General features: G+C 47.8%; 7 non-coding genes and 1 pseudogene across 7 annotated transcripts; all 8 read left to right on the plus strand.

Annotated features, from left to right (window-relative positions):
* Positions 1–7,738: 7,738 nt before the first annotated feature.
* Positions 7,739–7,888, plus strand: LOC137494485 (U1 spliceosomal RNA; annotated as a pseudogene).
* Positions 7,889–9,029: 1,141 nt separating this feature from the next.
* On the plus strand, positions 9,030–9,193 carry LOC137494228 (U1 spliceosomal RNA). Its single transcript, XR_011014188.1, has one exon. It is a non-coding gene; the product is annotated as a U1 spliceosomal RNA (small nuclear RNA).
* Positions 9,194–10,334: 1,141 nt separating this feature from the next.
* LOC141384072 (U1 spliceosomal RNA) lies at positions 10,335–10,498 on the plus strand. Its single transcript, XR_012405125.1, has one exon. It is a non-coding gene; the product is annotated as a U1 spliceosomal RNA (small nuclear RNA).
* Positions 10,499–11,639: 1,141 nt separating this feature from the next.
* LOC141384073 (U1 spliceosomal RNA) lies at positions 11,640–11,803 on the plus strand. Its single transcript, XR_012405126.1, has one exon. It is a non-coding gene; the product is annotated as a U1 spliceosomal RNA (small nuclear RNA).
* Positions 11,804–12,944: 1,141 nt separating this feature from the next.
* On the plus strand, positions 12,945–13,108 carry LOC141384147 (U1 spliceosomal RNA). Its single transcript, XR_012405203.1, has one exon. It is a non-coding gene; the product is annotated as a U1 spliceosomal RNA (small nuclear RNA).
* A 1,141-nt stretch (positions 13,109–14,249) lies between these two features.
* Positions 14,250–14,413, plus strand: LOC141384148 (U1 spliceosomal RNA). The gene has a single exon (XR_012405204.1). It is a non-coding gene; the product is annotated as a U1 spliceosomal RNA (small nuclear RNA).
* A 1,141-nt stretch (positions 14,414–15,554) lies between these two features.
* Positions 15,555–15,718, plus strand: LOC141384101 (U1 spliceosomal RNA). Its single transcript, XR_012405157.1, has one exon. It is a non-coding gene; the product is annotated as a U1 spliceosomal RNA (small nuclear RNA).
* A 1,141-nt stretch (positions 15,719–16,859) lies between these two features.
* On the plus strand, positions 16,860–17,023 carry LOC141384150 (U1 spliceosomal RNA). Its single transcript, XR_012405206.1, has one exon. It is a non-coding gene; the product is annotated as a U1 spliceosomal RNA (small nuclear RNA).
* The last annotated feature ends 1,128 nt before the right edge of the window (positions 17,024–18,151 follow it).

An 18,151-nucleotide genomic window follows, 5' to 3' on the forward strand; every position in this document is an offset into this window, starting at 1 on the left:
AGAGTCGGTGGGGGACAAAGGAGTTAGTGGGGGGCAGAGTTCAGGAGGGAGACAGCTCTGGGGAAAAAGCTGTTCCTCAGTCTGCTGGTTTTTGTCCGGGGGAGCCTGAAGCGCCTGCCGGAGGGCAGGACAGAAAACAGTCTGTGAGCGGGGTGAAAGGTGTCCTTCAGAATACTGCGTGCTCGGCGCAAACAGTGTTTCTTCTGGATGTCCTCTATGGCTGGCAGTGTGGTCCCTGTGATGCGTTGGGCAGTTTTCACCACCCGCTGCAGTGCCTTACGCTCAACAACAGAGCAGCTTCCATACACAGCAAATTCATTGGTGTTAAATTTCAAGTGTTGTGGTAATTCAGAGTAAAGTATTAAAATTCTAGAGTTACATAAAGGTAAAATAACCCTCTCGGCGTTAGAAGCTGATTTGCCTCCTTGTCACACAGAGTAACATGTATCTACCTTTGTAGAAAACCCTTATATTTGAGAAACTAATCAGAGTGTCTGAAATCTCACCATACACCCTGATTCACCTGGCCCTTAAATTGGTCAATTAGTTTAGTCCACTAGACAGAGGGAATGACCACAAATAAGTGAATCCAGACACCTGCTGTTGAACACCTGCTGTTAACAAGCACAATCACTGAAGGAATAAGAAATTGAAGGAAGAAATAAAACTACAGACACAGCGTCACACCAAACCAACTGAATTAAAACAGAGGATTAAACAACTCCATTAAATAATAGCATAAGCAGCTTCACTGATTACAGTTTGGCTTCATTTCTGTAAGAATATTTGACAATGAACAGAGGTTTAGATTTTTTTATTAAAAATTATTTCATTTGACCTCACCATCATGGAGATCAGAGGCTGCTTATTTAAGCTCTTGAAGCTTTTTTTTTTTTTTTTTTTCTTATACCCTAATCTATCTCTGACTGTTATAGCTGTGTTTCTAAAACTCAACAGTTATAGCAAGAAAGGTCAAGAGAAACTCTATTGTTTGTGATTAATTGCTATAGATATAATTTCAGGTGTTTAATAAGTTGATTCGTAAAAAAAAATATAGGTGCATTAAAACTGCATGGGACAGTAATACTGGCAGTTTGCTGCTCTTCATAGAAGATTAAACCATCAATTAGGATGCAATTAATAATAAGAGTGTCATGCACTAAATACTCAAGCTCCAGCTAGCTCTACATGACACACAGACATCAAGAATCAGGATATGAACCTCAACCGTGGTTGCTAAAAAAAAAAAAAAAAAAGCTGCATAGTTCATGCCGCAATGCATGCTGGTGCCAGCATAGTACAAAGCTCCCAGCATGCATTGTAGCATGAATAAATTATGCAGCTTTATGTTCTTACAATCTCTTTCTTTTCCTTTATTTTGTGTTGTTTTTGGGAGGTGATATTTCAGTAGTGTTTTTTTTGTTTTGATTTTTTTTTTTTTTTGTTTGTCACCATTGTTGAGATTCAAAGACTAATTGTTGATGTCTGGGTGTTTTTAAGTTTTGTCATAGATCAAACATTCTCATTGTAAATAGTGTTTTTAAACCTGTTATAAGGTCATTAATTGTTGGAGATTCAGTGGTTTCTTTTATTTATATTCTTTGTTTCTCACACATAACTAATATGATACTGAATTAGAAAACAAGCAGGAAAGGATAGCTATGATATCATAAATAAACTCTTCAGACTGACATTTTAATTATCTTTTGGCTTCCCATGCTATTGTAACCAATGAGAACTGTTTACCTGGATCTGCCAACCTATCCAGCACGTTTTTATGCAGCTGGTTCCCTTTCCAGCCGCAACCCATCACTGGGAAAACAAACAGAATCATTTTGCAATCTCTTATTTGTTAACTTTGATTTTTAATTACTAATACCTTTATTAGTGTATACAAATTAAAATGTAGAATTTCTGTATTCATTCTAACATTTCCTTTACATTGTGATTTCCAACTGAGCACTGTGCTTATCAATTGTTATGGAACAGGCAGATAGCAGCTCTTAGCTGACATCTAAAGAGAGAGAAAGAGATTTTTGAGCAATCTAGAACGAAAATGCATGTTTACTAAATTTAAACATAAAAAACATAACATTAACCTCAATAACATAATTTTATTGTAATATCTTTTTACTCAAGCCCGTCTTAAAACATATAAAACAGAGTTGACATGGATTTTCAAAGTAATGCTGTTACAGTCAACAATAGTTTTAGATCTTTCAGGGGTTAACTGCATACATCAAAGTATTATTTGAAACCCCCATTTATGTTACATATATATTATTAAAAATATATATATCCAACCATAAAGCTGCTTGTTTGCACAGACTTACATGGCATATTTTTATTCAGACATGTGTCTGTTACTTTTACAGCCAAAACCTGTCATGTTGAGGGCTAAACCAAGATAGCAGTGCAGTCACACAGAATCTTATCTTTTAAGACAAAACATAAGCTATTCTTTATTCCCATAATGTTACTGTCAGTTTTTGTGCTTAGTTTTTGCTACTAGCCTCTCAATATTTAGATTTTAGCTTTTCAATGACAATTAAATGCCAAAGGAATACTTTTTTTTTTTTTTTTTTTACAATCAGTTCTAAAATCATTTTAAACCTGAGAGCTTAGCTGAGCCATTTACTGCATTCTGCTCTCATCTATTTCTTTTTATATCTGAGTTCAACACCAAAAGCAAGAAGAAATTGAGAGGGCAATCTTACCAACAGTGCTTGGCTTCTGCTTGATGAATCTGCAAACCATCCCAAGATGCGCAAACTGTCCAGACCGGTCCAATCCAGTTAGGATCACAATTTTCTCGGGATTGCTCCTGGTGCATCATTGATCAATCAACCTCACCCTGATATTTCTAGGTATCTTGTCTGATTTTTGTGGCCACTACTATCTAATGGATCCCTATTATAATGTTATTTGTTATTTTTATTCAATTATTTCTTTCCCTAATAATCTGACCTACACTATTCTTATGGCATGCCTTTTGTCTGTGATGTAGTTAGATAGCAGTGGTGGAACTCAATTACAATCTCGGGTTAATTTAGTCCACTACTAAATAGAAAACCAGTCCAAGTTTTATCCCCGAGAATGTGTTAAAACACACCCATTAACTGAGTATTTTAACTCTGGGTGAAAGAGGAGGTACACCTCTCAACTACTGTTACACTTATCACTTATCAATTATAGGTGTACCACAAAAATGCACCAGCTCGCTAAGGGATTCCACACAAATCTACCACAAATTTCTGTGAATCCACCGGTGCCTTTCATTCACGTCTGAATGAGAAATCCACACTTTCATTCACGGCTGAATGAGAAATCCACACTTTCATTTACGTCTAAATGAGAACCAACAACATTCATTCACGTCTGAATGAGAACCAACAACGTTCCGTTACTACCCACCACCTCACAGACAATCCCTAGTCTTATAATTTTAAATCTTCCTACCTTCATTTTGTTGATTGATCAATGGTGTTACCAGTAAACAAGTGCCACGCATCCTCCACCAAAACTGTAGGGATAGTTTACAGTTTAACCCAAAGAATGACCAGTCTGGTAGATGAAGAAGAGCCGGAGTCAGAGATTTAAAAAAAATAAATTAAGTTTACTGAAGATAGTTTGCAGTTTCATTCGCAGAAGCCAGCTTCAACACTCTCAATGAGTTCCTAGGCCGCTCTGCTTACAGTTTCAACAATCGAACAATTATACTCTTTACACAAGTCCAGAAAGGGTGGGATCCAGGTAAACAGTTCTCATTGGTTACAACAGAAATAGACAATTCTAAATACATGCGTCAAAGAAACATAGTATCTACTTCCAGATATGGATGGCCTTAATGCGTGCGTCAAAGAAAGCATTGTATCTGTCTCCAGATATGGATGGCGACCTGATGCCTAGAGGTGAGGTCGCCTTAAGTTCTTAGGAGCTGATCTCCGACCTGTAAAAAGCTAAACCAGGAAAACAATAGACACAAAAGACCATCTGTGTTAAAGACTCAAGGATGTTTCTTGTACGTTCAGCTGTGTTATCAGGCTGGTTCAAGACTGTTTCCATCAACAGTCTGCTGCAATATATTGGCTGAACACAGTCTGTCTCCACACAAAAAGGAATTACATTAAAATTTATTATACTCAAAAATAGATCAATCAAACAGCTATAATATTATAGGCAATATCAGGACAACTAGAACAGGCGTCTTCTTCTCCTCTGTATGGGGAGAGAGAGAGAGATCTCCATGACCTATGACCTGGTTTGTGTGTCTCCAGAAAACAAAGTTAAAATAGACAGGCAAAAAGAGAAACAAGGACACAGAACATTCTTGCAGTAAGCAGTTTTAACTTATTCATTAGTTAAAATCAATTCACAGTTAAATACTGAGAAACAGGATGATGAGACAGATTGGAAAGCAGAAATCCGAATCCTTCACTATTTGTAAATACAAACTAACATACATACTAACAATGGCAGCCAAAATAAAACACGTCTAGAGCAAGAAGTTGAAGAGCCTGACTAAAGCAGACTCTGTCCTCCATCATGGTGACTTCAAATGAACAACAGAAATTTCATTAAAGGGCCATGAAACCCCCTCGTTTCAGCAGGGTGTTTTCACACCTCTACTTTGAAAAAAGTCAGAAAAGTGGGCGTGTCCAGCTCTGTTTAGGGGGGAGTGTCGGAGGAACTAAAGTGGGATGGTGTGGGAGTGTCTATTTGAGTTTCAGAGTCAAAATACACACCCACACAGACAGGAGAAAGTGATGGTGTTTAACCTACATAGACATCTGTAGTCGAATTATTTGGCGAATTATTAAATGTTGGACTTTAACTGCAGTTTGGCTCTTTCATTCAGGGAATTCATTCATGCCCCTCGCGACAAACGAGATATTTGATTCGAGGAACTGCTGCAAGCGTGTATTTTTCATGCAATGTTTGATACTGCACGGTGAATGAGAGAAAAAAAAAACTCTGCATTTCCCGGAAACTTAGATGCACACGGCAGGTAGCGTCAGAAAGCCGCGTGTGTTATTCCGGTCACTAAATGCGGTGCTAACATTTCTGCACTCAGTGCAAAAGTTAACTTAATTCGATACGAACAAACTGAATAAACAAAGAGCACTGGTCGCTCACTTACCAAATCTGTAGAGACAGGACAATCACCAGCAACTAGAGCCGCGTCTATATGGAGAGAATACTACAAGCGAATCCGGATTTCAGCGTTTGCAGATGAGAACAGCTCTCAGGTAAACAATAAACCTCCTTAGACACGTAAGTTATTGTTGTCGAGCGTCGCGTACACTGTTAATCCACACGTGATCCAGATAAGCTCTCACAGAGAGAAAATGAAAACGAAACTTAACGGCAGCAAACTATAAAAGCAACACTTCACGCTTGTTTTGCCAACACAACGTGGCGTCTTTGTGGTGTAAACACGGTGACACAAATGAATATTGCACAATAGATCGCGCTGATTGGTTTGAACCAAGCCTTACTCATGCATTAATGTATCACACTGTAAGACGTAATAAGACTCACTCTGGCACAGACGCCCAGTCTGCACACTGGAATACACGCTATTATGTCATGACCGTGACGCAGCTTCAAAAATTCGTTTCAAACAGGAAGTACGAATTTGCTTGAAATAACGCAAAAACAACCAATTTACACTTTTTAGTGAAATATAGGTGTCCTAATAGTGTTTTTAGCAGTGTGGGACACATATACGACTGTCAACAGCTCAAAAAATGTGTTTTGGTGTTTCGTGACCCTGGAAGAGCTTTTGTTCACATGACAGAAATCAAGTCAAAGGTCAGTAATAGGTGAAGCTCCATGATAAGTTGTTAAATGTGATGAGTTTTTTTTTTAAAGATGTTGAAAAATAACATTTTTTATTGATTATTATTTTATTTAGAGTTTTTTTTTCTCATTTGATTTCATCATGGGTTTTGGCTTGTGTTTTTCTTTCCTTCAGTGATTCTGCTTGTTAACAGTTGTTCATCAATAATTCTCAATCCTCCTTTAATTAGACACTTAATTGTCTCATTAACTTTATCACTGTCTGAGTGTTCAGCCCTCTGTAGTGAGGACACTAGTTAGGATTTTGCTCTGGAATTTAAGGCTTAAGTGTGTTCGAATGAAAAATACAGACTATGGGATGTATTTTCAACAGAAATATTCTGGAAACAAATGTATTTACGAATGTAAAATGTTGAAAACAGCAGATTACTGGCAACCACTGCTGCCAGTATTTTGACATACATTTAACAGATATTTTACACAATAAGAGTTTGCTAATTAACACTCTGGGTGTTAAAAATTTTAACACTTTCAAAAGTGTTATTTAAACTCTTATAGTGGTTCCCATATAAACACTGAGGGAGTGTTAATTTTAACTCTAAGGTAGTTAAATCTACCAAATCTAAAATTTGCAGTGTGAGTTCGATAAAAAATACAGACTGTTGAATGTGTTTTTAACAGAAATATTCTGTAAACTGAATTTATGAATGTTAAAAACAGCAGATTACTGGCAATCACAGCTGCTGGTATTTTTCCGTAAAAAAAAAAAAAAAAGAAAAACAGCAAAGCGGTTTTTGTGTCACCATTGTGGAGGATAATAGCGTCTCTGTTCAAGTCCAAGATGAACTGAGAGTATTTGATGTTATGCTGCATCTTCTTTTGTTTAAAGGTAACTGTGTAGTTACTAATACAGTCAAAATCTGTTCGCTAATTGCTATCAGACATGAAAACATTATTGCATCTGACTTTACATTTTTGTGCACTAAGCTATGATATTGTAAAATGAACAATGTATTAGTTCATGAAATATGGTTATTTTTTGTAAATTTATACATTTATATAAAACTTCCATGTTTTTCACAGAAAGATTCTGGCAACCAAAGCTGCTGGTATTTTATCGGAAATTTAACAGATATTTTACACAATAAAAGTTTGCTAATTAACACTCTCTTGGTGTTGACAATGTTAACACTTTAAAAAGTGTTATTTTTAACACTTATAGTGGTTCCCATATAAACTCTGAGGGAGTGTTAATTTTAACTCCAAGGTAGTTAAATCTACTATCTAAAATTTGCAGTGCAGGAATGTAAGGTGCTTGCAGCGGGAGGTTGTTTCGTTAGCGCTTCCGCTTTCGTCAGTGAAGTTCTTTTGCGGAACGTTTGTAGATCCCGTCGTGTTCTTCAAGCTATGTCGTTTGAGCACTGTGCTGATAGGCTAACGTAAGAAAACAGGACACAAAATATACAAGGCAAGAGTGCAAAGTACGGAGCTCTAGGCAAAGGCGGTCCGAACCGCAGCAAAGCAGGAGGTCGACATGTCCAAATAGACCAAATCAGAAACTAAGCAGAGAAAAACGGCATCTGTAGAGAAAGAAAACAGATGGAGGAAAAGAAAGAAAGAACAGGAGGATCCCCTCCCCTCCCCCCAATAGAGGGTCTGTTATCCCCAGATCGAGTGCGTCCAGTGGAATCCATGTGTTGGCAGCCCCAACTGATGACAAAACACAAAGCAAGCATCTGGAGGAAGCTCAAACTCTTCATGCGTTGCCACAGTTACTAGCAAGTGGTTTGCAAGCACAGGCACGTCTGCTGCAAGCACAGCGCCGTCAGGAGACAGGGGTTGCTGGCCCATTCCCCATGCTCAGTGGCTGGGCATCACCGCCCTGGAGTACGGCCGATAGAAAACAGCGGCTGCCATTTGCGCCGCCCGGCAACTCATATTTACCTGACAGGGGAGATACCATGATCAAGAAAGTGGTTCACCCAGGGCAAGGCTTGGCCATTGCACTCCGGCCAAAAGACCCCTGCGAATTCCTCAAATGTGGTAATCTTGACTGCATAATTTCTGGTAGTGGGGCTCTCCCCTGAGCACAGTGGTTCAAGACAGAGTTCAGGCGGTAGCGTCGGACCCGGCTGGAGCGGCGCTTCCCTCTCTTCCTCGCCCTTGGGCCAGCCTCTTTTGCTCCCGTTGAGCTGCGCGCGCCTGTGGAAGGCCTGCCCAACCGTCGCTAGAAGAGTCTGTTCAGACGCCGAAAACTACTCGAAAGGTCCCCCCTCAAAGCGGTTTGACCAGGTGAAGGAACACGCAAAGAGAGCCCCCGGTGGCTTTTGTCCGCCAAGCGAGTGTGCCCTGTGGAACGTCAGGATTCTATTTGCCGGCCTGCCGCTGTTACTGACGGAACGAATGCAGACCGTGTGAAAGGTCATCATTTTATCTGCCGTTAAGTAAGCGAACGCTTCTGCTCGGATCAGAGGTAACTCTGTTTCAAGAACTGCAATCTTTTGCAGACGTCTGTGGCGTTTTGGGCAGAGGGACGGTTCTAAACCAATCTGAACCAGAGGCAATTTCGCAGCCAGCCGTCGGTGGTTTCCCGTCTCAGGAATGTAAGGTGCCCGCAGCGGGAGGTTGTTCCGTTAGCGCTTCCGCTTTCGTCAGTGAAGTTCTTCTGCGGAACGTTTGTAGATCCCGTCGTGTTCTTCAAGCTATGTCGTTTGAGCACTGTGCTGATAGGCTGACGTAAGAAAACAGGACACGAAATATACAAGGCGAGAGTGCAAAGCACGGAGCTCTAGGCAAAGGCGGTCCGAACCGCAGCAAAGCCGGAGGTCGACATGTCCAAATAGACCAAATCAGAAACTAAGCAGAGAAAAACGGCATCTGTAGAGAAAGAAAACAGATGGAGGAAAAGAAAGAAAGAACAGGAGGATCCCCTCCCCCCATAGAGGGTCTGTTATCCCCAGATCGAGTGCGTCCAGTGGAATCCATGTGTTGGCAGCCCCAACTGATGACAAAACACGAAGCAAGCATCTGGAGGAAGCTCAAACCCTTCATGCGTTGCCACAGTTACTAGCGAGTGGTTTGCAAGCACAGGCACGTCTGCTGCAAGTACAGCGCCGTCAGGAGACAGGGGTTGCTGGCCCATTCCCCACGCTCGGTGGCTGGGCATCACCGCCCTGGAGTACGGCCGATAGAAAACGGCGGCTGCCATTTGCGCCGCCCGGCAACTCATACTTACCTGGCAGGGGAGATACCATGATCAAGAAGGTGGTTCACCCAGGGCGAGGCTTGGCCATTGCACTCCGGCCACGCTGACCCCTGCGAATTCCCCAAATGTGGGAATCTCGACTGCATAATTTCTGGTAGTGGGGGACTGCGTTCGCGCTCTCCCCTGAGCACAGTGGTTCAAGACAGAGTTCAGGCGGTAGCGTCGGACCCGGCTGGAGCGTCGCTTCCCTCTCTTCCTCGCCCTTGGGCCAGCCTCTTTTGCTCCCGTTGAGCTGCGCGCGCCTGTGGAAGGCCTGCCCAACCGTCGCTAGAAGAGTCTGTTCAGACGCCGAAAACTACTCGAAAGGTCCCCCCTCAAAGCGGTTTGACCAGGTGAAGGAACACGCAAAGAGAGCCCCCGGTGGCTTTTGTCCGCCAAGCGAGTGTGCCCTGTGGAACGTCAGGATTCTATTTGCCGGCCTGCCGCTGTTACTGACGGAACGAATGCAGACCGTGTGAAAGGTCATCATTTTATCTGCCGTTAAGTAAGCGAACGCTTCTGCTCGGATCAGAGGTAACTCTGTTTCAAGAACTGCAATCTTTTGCAGACGTCTGTGGCGTTTTGGGCAGAGGGACGGTTCTAAACCAATCTGAACCAGAGGCAATTTCGCAGCCAGCCGTCGGTGGTTTCCCGTCTCAGGAATGTAAGGTGCCCGCAGCGGGAGGTTGTTCCGTTAGCGCTTCCGCTTTCGTCAGTGAAGTTCTTCTGCGGAACGTTTGTAGATCCCGTCGTGTTCTTCAAGCTATGTCGTTTGAGCACTGTGCTGATAGGCTGACGTAAGAAAACAGGACACGAAATATACAAGGCGAGAGTGCAAAGCACGGAGCTCTAGGCAAAGGCGGTCCGAACCGCAGCAAAGCCGGAGGTCGACATGTCCAAATAGACCAAATCAGAAACTAAGCAGAGAAAAACGGCATCTGTAGAGAAAGAAAACAGATGGAGGAAAAGAAAGAAAGAACAGGAGGATCCCCTCCCCCCATAGAGGGTCTGTTATCCCCAGATCGAGTGCGTCCAGTGGAATCCATGTGTTGGCAGCCCCAAGTGATGACAAAACACGAAGCAAGCATCTGGAGGAAGCTCAAACCCTTCATGCGTTGCCACAGTTACTAGCGAGTGGTTTGCAAGCACAGGCACGTCTGCTGCGAGTACAGCGCCGTCAGGAGACAGGGGTTGCTGGCCCATTCCCCACGCTCGGTGGCTGGGCATCACCGCCCTGGAGTACGGCCGATAGAAAACGGCGGCTGCCATTTGTGCCGCCCGGCAACTCATACTTACCTGGCAGGGGAGATACCATGATCAAGAAGGTGGTTCACCCAGGGCGAGGCTTGGCCATTGCACTCCGGCCACGCTGGCCCCTGCGAATTCCCCAAATGTGGGAATCTCGACTGCATAATTTCTGGTAGTGGGGGACTGCGTTCGCGCTCTCCCCTGAGCACAGTGGTTCAAGACAGAGTTCAGGCGGTAGCGTCGGACCCGACTGGAGCGTCGCTTCCCTCTCTTCCTCGCCCTTGGGCCAGCCTCTTTTGCTCCCGTTGAGCTGCGCGCGCCTGTGGAAGGCCTGCCCAACCGTCGCTAGAAGAGTCTGTTCAGACGCCGAAAACTACTCGAAAGGTCCCCCCTCAAAGCGGTTTGACCAGGTGAAGGAACACGCAAAGAGAGCCCCCGGTGGCTTTTGTCCGCCAAGCGAGTGTGCCCTGTGGAACGTCAGGATTCTATTTGCCGGCCTGCCGCTGTTACTGACGGAACGAATGCAGACCGTGTGAAAGGTCATCATTTTATCTGCCGTTAAGTAAGCGAACGCTTCTGCTCGGATCAGAGGTAACTCTGTTTCAAGAACTGCAATCTTTTGCAGACGTCTGTGGCGTTTTGGGCAGAGGGACGGTTCTAAACCAATCTGAACCAGAGGCAATTTCGCAGCCAGCGGTCGGTGGTTTCCCGTCTCAGGAATGTAAGGTGCCCGCAGCGGGAGGTTGTTCCGTTAGCGCTTCCGCTTTCGTCAGTGAAGTTCTTCTGCGGAACGTTTGTAGATCCCGTCGTGTTCTTCAAGCTATGTCGTTTGAGCACTGTGCTGATAGGCTGACGTAAGAAAACAGGACACGAAATATACAAGGCGAGAGTGCAAAGCACGGAGCTCTAGGCAAAGGCGGTCCGAACCGCAGCAAAGCCGGAGGTCGACATGTCCAAATAGACCAAATCAGAAACTAAGCAGAGAAAAACGGCATCTGTAGAGAAAGAAAACAGATGGAGGAAAAGAAAGAAAGAACAGGAGGATCCCCTCCCCCCATAGAGGGTCTGTTATCCCCAGATCGAGTGCGTCCAGTGGAATCCATGTGTTGGCAGCCCCAAGTGATGACAAAACACGAAGCAAGCATCTGGAGGAAGCTCAAACCCTTCATGCGTTGCCACAGTTACTAGCGAGTGGTTTGCAAGCACAGGCACGTCTGCTGCGAGTACAGCGCCGTCAGGAGACAGGGGTTGCTGGCCCATTCCCCACGCTCGGTGGCTGGGCATCACCGCCCTGGAGTACGGCCGATAGAAAACGGCGGCTGCCATTTGCGCCGCCCGGCAACTCATACTTACCTGGCAGGGGAGATACCATGATCAAGAAGGTGGTTCACCCAGGGCGAGGCTTGGCCATTGCACTCCGGCCACGCTGGCCCCTGCGAATTCCCCAAATGTGGGAATCTCGACTGCATAATTTCTGGTAGTGGGGGACTGCGTTCGCGCTCTCCCCTGAGCACAGTGGTTCAAGACAGAGTTCAGGCGGTAGCGTCGGACCCGGCTGGAGCGTCGCTTCCCTCTCTTCCTCGCCCTTGGGCCAGCCTCTTTTGCTCCCGTTGAGCTGCGCGCGCCTGTGGAAGGCCTGCCCAACCGTCGCTAGAAGAGTCTGTTCAGACGCCGAAAACTACTCGAAAGGTCCCCCCTCAAAGCGGTTTGACCAGGTGAAGGAACACGCAAAGAGAGCCCCCGGTGGCTTTTGTCCGCCAAGCGAGTGTGCCCTGTGGAACGTCAGGATTCTATTTGCCGGCCTGCCGCTGTTACTGACGGAACGAATGCAGACCGTGTGAAAGGTCATCATTTTATCTGCCGTTAAGTAAGCGAACGCTTCTGCTCGGATCAGAGGTAACTCTGTTTCAAGAACTGCAATCTTTTGCAGACGTCTGTGGCGTTTTGGGCAGAGGGACGGTTCTAAACCAATCTGAACCAGAGGCAATTTCGCAGCCAGCCGTCGGTGGTTTCCCGTCTCAGGAATGTAAGGTGCCCGCAGCGGGAGGTTGTTCCGTTAGCACTTCCGCTTTCGTCAGTGAAGTTCTTCTGCGGAACGTTTGTAGATCCCGTCGTGTTCTTCAAGCTATGTCGTTTGAGCACTGTGCTGATAGGCTGACGTAAGAAAACAGGACACGAAATATACAAGGCGAGAGTGCAAAGCACGGAGCTCTAGGCAAAGGCGGTCCGAACCGCAGCAAAGCCGGAGGTCGACATGTCCAAATAGACCAAATCAGAAACTAAGCAGAGAAAAACGGCATCTGTAGAGAAAGAAAACAGATGGAGGAAAAGAAAGAAAGAACAGGAGGATCCCCTCCCCCCATAGAGGGTCTGTTATCCCCAGATCGAGTGCGTCCAGTGGAATCCATGTGTTGGCAGCCCCAAGTGATGACAAAACACGAAGCAAGCATCTGGAGGAAGCTCAAACCCTTCATGCGTTGCCACAGTTACTAGCGAGTGGTTTGCAAGCACAGGCACGTCTGCTGCAAGTACAGCGCCGTCAGGAGACAGGGGTTGCTGGCCCATTCCCCACGCTCGGTGGCTGGGCATCACCGCCCTGGAGTACGGCCGATAGAAAACGGCGGCTGCCATTTGCGCCGCCCGGCAACTCATACTTACCTGGCAGGGGAGATACCATGATCAAGAAGGTGGTTCACCCAGGGCGAGGCTTGGCCATTGCACTCCGGCCACGCTGGCCGCTGCGAATTCCCCAAATGTGGGAATCTCGACTGCATAATTTCTGGTAGTGGGGGACTGCGTTCGCGCTCTCCCCTGAGCACAGTGGTTCAAGACAGAGTTCAGGCGGTAGCGTCGGACCCGGCTGGAGCGTCGCTTCCCTCTCTTCCTCGCCCTTGGGCCAGCCTCTTTTGCTCCCGTTGAGCTGCGCGCGCCTGTGGAAGGCCTGCCCAACCGTCGCTAGAAGAGTCTGTTCAGACGCCGAAAACTACTCGAAAGGTCCCCCCTCAAAGCGGTTTGACCAGGTGAAGGAACACGCAAAGAGAGCCCCCGGTGGCTTTTGTCCGCCAAGCGAGTGTGCCCTGTGGAACGTCAGGATTCTATTTGCCGGCCTGCCGCTGTTACTGACGGAACGAATGCAGACCGTGTGAAAGGTCATCATTTTATCTGCCGTTAAGTAAGCGAACGCTTCTGCTCGGATCAGAGGTAACTCTGTTTCAAGAACTGCAATCTTTTGCAGACGTCTGTGGCGTTTTGGGCAGAGGGACGGTTCTAAACCAATCTGAACCAGAGGCAATTTCGCAGCCAGCGGTCGGTGGTTTCCCGTCTCAGGAATGTAAGGTGCCCGCAGCGGGAGGTTGTTCCGTTAGCGCTTCCGCTTTCGTCAGTGAAGTTCTTCTGCGGAACGTTTGTAGATCCCGTCGTGTTCTTCAAGCTATGTCGTTTGAGCACTGTGCTGATAGGCTGACGTAAGAAAACAGGACACGAAATATACAAGGCGAGAGTGCAAAGCACGGAGCTCTAGGCAAAGGCGGTCCGAACCGCAGCAAAGCCGGAGGTCGACATGTCCAAATAGACCAAATCAGAAACTAAGCAGAGAAAAACGGCATCTGTAGAGAAAGAAAACAGATGGAGGAAAAGAAAGAAAGAACAGGAGGATCCCCTCCCCCCATAGAGGGTCTGTTATCCCCAGATCGAGTGCGTCCAGTGGAATCCATGTGTTGGCAGCCCCAAGTGATGACAAAACACGAAGCAAGCATCTGGAGGAAGCTCAAACCCTTCATGCGTTGCCACAGTTACTAGCGAGTGGTTTGCAAGCACAGGCACGTCTGCTGCAAGTACAGCGCCGTCAGGAGACAGGGGTTGCTGGCCCATTCCCCACGCTCGGTGGCTGGGCATCACCGCCCTGGAGTACGGCCGATAGAAAACGGCGGCTGCCATTTGCGCCGCCCGGCAACTCATACTTACCTTGCAGGGGAGATACCATGATCAAGAAGCTGGTTCACCCAGGGCGAGGCTTGGCCATTGCACTCCGGCCACGCTGACCCCTGCGAATTCCCCAAATGTGGGAATCTCGACTGCATAATTTCTGGTAGTGGGGGACTGCGTTCGCGCTCTCCCCTGAGCACAGTGGTTCAAGACAGAGTTCAGGCGGTAGCGTCGGACCCGGCTGGAGCGTCGCTTCCCTCTCTTCCTCGCCCTTGGGCCAGCCTCTTTTGCTCCCGTTGAGCTGCGCGCGCCTGTGGAAGGCCTGCCCAACCGTCGCTAGAAGAGTCTGTTCAGACGCCGAAAACTACTCGAAAGGTCCCCCCTCAAAGCGGTTTGACCAGGTGAAGGAACACGCAAAGAGAGCCCCCGGTGGCTTTTGTCCGCCAAGCGAGTGTGCCCTGTGGAACGTCAGGATTCTATTTGCCGGCCTGCCGCTGTTACTGACGGAACGAATGCAGACCGTGTGAAAGGTCATCATTTTATCTGCCGTTAAGTAAGCGAACGCTTCTGCTCGGATCAGAGGTAACTCTGTTTCAAGAACTGCAATCTTTTGCAGACGTCTGTGGCGTTTTGGGCAGAGGGACGGTTCTAAACCAATCTGAACCAGAGGCAATTTCGCAGCCAGCGGTCGGTGGTTTCCCGTCTCAGGAATGTAAGGTGCCCGCAGCGGGAGGTTGTTCCGTTAGCGCTTCCGCTTTCGTCAGTGAAGTTCTTCTGCGGAACGTTTGTAGATCCCGTCGTGTTCTTCAAGCTATGTCGTTTGAGCACTGTGCTGATAGGCTGACGTAAGAAAACAGGACACGAAATATACAAGGCGAGAGTGCAAAGCACGGAGCTCTAGGCAAAGGCGGTCCGAACCGCAGCAAAGCCGGAGGTCGACATGTCCAAATAGACCAAATCAGAAACTAAGCAGAGAAAAACGGCATCTGTAGAGAAAGAAAACAGATGGAGGAAAAGAAAGAAAGAACAGGAGGATCCCCTCCCCCCATAGAGGGTCTGTTATCCCCAGATCGAGTGCGTCCAGTGGAATCCATGTGTTGGCAGCCCCAAGTGATGACAAAACACGAAGCAAGCATCTGGAGGAAGCTCAAACCCTTCATGCGTTGCCACAGTTACTAGCGAGTGGTTTGCAAGCACAGGCACGTCTGCTGCAAGTACAGCGCCGTCAGGAGACAGGGGTTGCTGGCCCATTCCCCACGCTCGGTGGCTGGGCATCACCGCCCTGGAGTACGGCCGATAGAAAACGGCGGCTGCCATTTGCGCCGCCCGGCAACTCATACTTACCTTGCAGGGGAGATACCATGATCAAGAAGGTGGTTCACCCAGGGCGAGGCTTGGCCATTGCACTCCGGCCACGCTGACCCCTGCGAATTCCCCAAATGTGGGAATCTCGACTGCATAATTTCTGGTAGTGGGGGACTGCGTTCGCGCTCTCCCCTGAGCACAGTGGTTCAAGACAGAGTTCAGGCGGTAGCGTCGGACCCGGCTGGAGCGTCGCTTCCCTCTCTTCCTCGCCCTTGGGCCAGCCTCTTTTGCTCCCGTTGAGCTGCGCGCGCCTGTGGAAGGCCTGCCCAACCGTCGCTAGAAGAGTCTGTTCAGACGCCGAAAACTACTCGAAAGGTCCCCCCTCAAAGCGGTTTGACCAGGTGAAGGAACACGCAAAGAGAGCCCCCGGTGGCTTTTGTCCGCCAAGCGAGTGTGCCCTGTGGAACGTCAGGATTCTATTTGCCGGCCTGCCGCTGTTACTGACGGAACGAATGCAGACCGTGTGAAAGGTCATCATTTTATCTGCCGTTAAGTAAGCGAACGCTTCTGCTCGGATCAGAGGTAACTCTGTTTCAAGAACTGCAATCTTTTGCAGACGTCTGTGGCGTTTTGGGCAGAGGGACGGTTCTAAACCAATCTGAACCAGAGGCAATTTCGCAGCCAGCCGTCGGTGGTTTCCCGTCTCAGGAATGTAAGGTGCCCGCAGCGGGAGGTTGTTCCGTTAGCGCTTCCGCTTTCGTCAGTGAAGTTCTTCTGCGGAACGTTTGTAGATCCCGTCGTGTTCTTCAAGCTATGTCGTTTGAGCACTGTGCTGATAGGCTGACGTAAGAAAACAGGACACGAAATATACAAGGCGAGAGTGCAAAGCACGGAGCTCTAGGCAAAGGCGGTCCGAACCGCAGCAAAGCCGGAGGTCGACATGTCCAAATAGACCAAATCAGAAACTAAGCAGAGAAAAACGGCATCTGTAGAGAAAGAAAACAGATGGAGGAAAAGAAAGAAAGAACAGGAGGATCCCCTCCCCCCATAGAGGGTCTGTTATCCCCAGATCGAGTGCGTCCAGTGGAATCCATGTGTTGGCAGCCCCAAGTGATGACAAAACACGAAGCAAGCATCTGGAGGAAGCTCAAACCCTTCATGCGTTGCCACAGTTACTAGCGAGTGGTTTGCAAGCACAGGCACGTCTGCTGCAAGTACAGCGCCGTCAGGAGACAGGGGTTGCTGGCCCATTCCCCACGCTCGGTGGCTGGGCATCACCGCCCTGGAGTACGGCCGATAGAAAACGGCGGCTGCCATTTGCGCCGCCCGGCAACTCATACTTACCTTGCAGGGGAGATACCATGATCAAGAAGCTGGTTCACCCAGGGCGAGGCTTGGCCATTGCACTCCGGCCACGCTGACCCCTGCGAATTCCCCAAATGTGGGAATCTCGACTGCATAATTTCTGGTAGTGGGGGACTGCGTTCGCGCTCTCCCCTGAGCACAGTGGTTCAAGACAGAGTTCAGGCGGTAGCGTCGGACCCGGCTGGAGCGTCGCTTCCCTCTCTTCCTCGCCCTTGGGCCAGCCTCTTTTGCTCCCGTTGAGCTGCGCGCGCCTGTGGAAGGCCTGCCCAACCGTCGCTAGAAGAGTCTGTTCAGACGCCGAAAACTACTCGAAAGGTCCCCCCTCAAAGCGGTTTGACCAGGTGAAGGAACACGCAAAGAGAGCCCCCGGTGGCTTTTGTCCGCCAAGCGAGTGTGCCCTGTGGAACGTCAGGATTCTATTTGCCGGCCTGCCGCTGTTACTGACGGAACGAATGCAGACCGTGTGAAAGGTCATCATTTTATCTGCCGTTAAGTAAGCGAACGCTTCTGCTCGGATCAGAGGTAACTCTGTTTCAAGAACTGCAATCTTTTGCAGACGTCTGTGGCGTTTTGGGCAGAGGGACGGTTCTAAACCAATCTGAACCAGAGGCAATTTCGCAGCCAGCCGTCGGTGGTTTCCCGTCTCAGGAATGTAAGGTGCCCGCAGCGGGAGGTTGTTCCGTTAGCGCTTCCGCTTTCGTCAGTGAAGTTCTTCTGCGGAACGTTTGTAGATCCCGTCGTGTTCTTCAAGCTATGTCGTTTGAGCACTGTGCTGATAGGCTGACGTAAGAAAACAGGACACGAAATATACAAGGCGAGAGTGCAAAGCACGGAGCTCTAGGCAAAGGCGGTCCGAACCGCAGCAAAGCCGGAGGTCGACATGTCCAAATAGACCAAATCAGAAACTAAGCAGAGAAAAACGGCATCTGTAGAGAAAGAAAACAGATGGAGGAAAAGAAAGAAAGAACAGGAGGATCCCCTCCCCCCATAGAGGGTCTGTTATCCCCAGATCGAGTGCGTCCAGTGGAATCCATGTGTTGGCAGCCCCAAGTGATGACAAAACCCGAAGCAAGCATCTGGAGGAAGCTCAAACCCTTCATGCGTTGCCACAGTTACTAGCGAGTGGTTTGCAAGCACAGGCACGTCTGCTGCAAGTACAGCGCCGTCAGGAGACAGGGGTTGCTGGCCCATTCCCCACGCTCGGTGGCTGGGCATCACCGCCCTGGAGTACGGCCGATAGAAAACGGCGGCTGCCATTTGCGC

The sequence above is a fragment of the Danio rerio genome, chromosome 4, assembly GCF_049306965.1.
Source record: "Danio rerio strain Tuebingen ecotype United States chromosome 4, GRCz12tu, whole genome shotgun sequence".
NCBI lineage: Eukaryota > Metazoa > Chordata > Actinopteri > Cypriniformes > Danionidae > Danio > Danio rerio.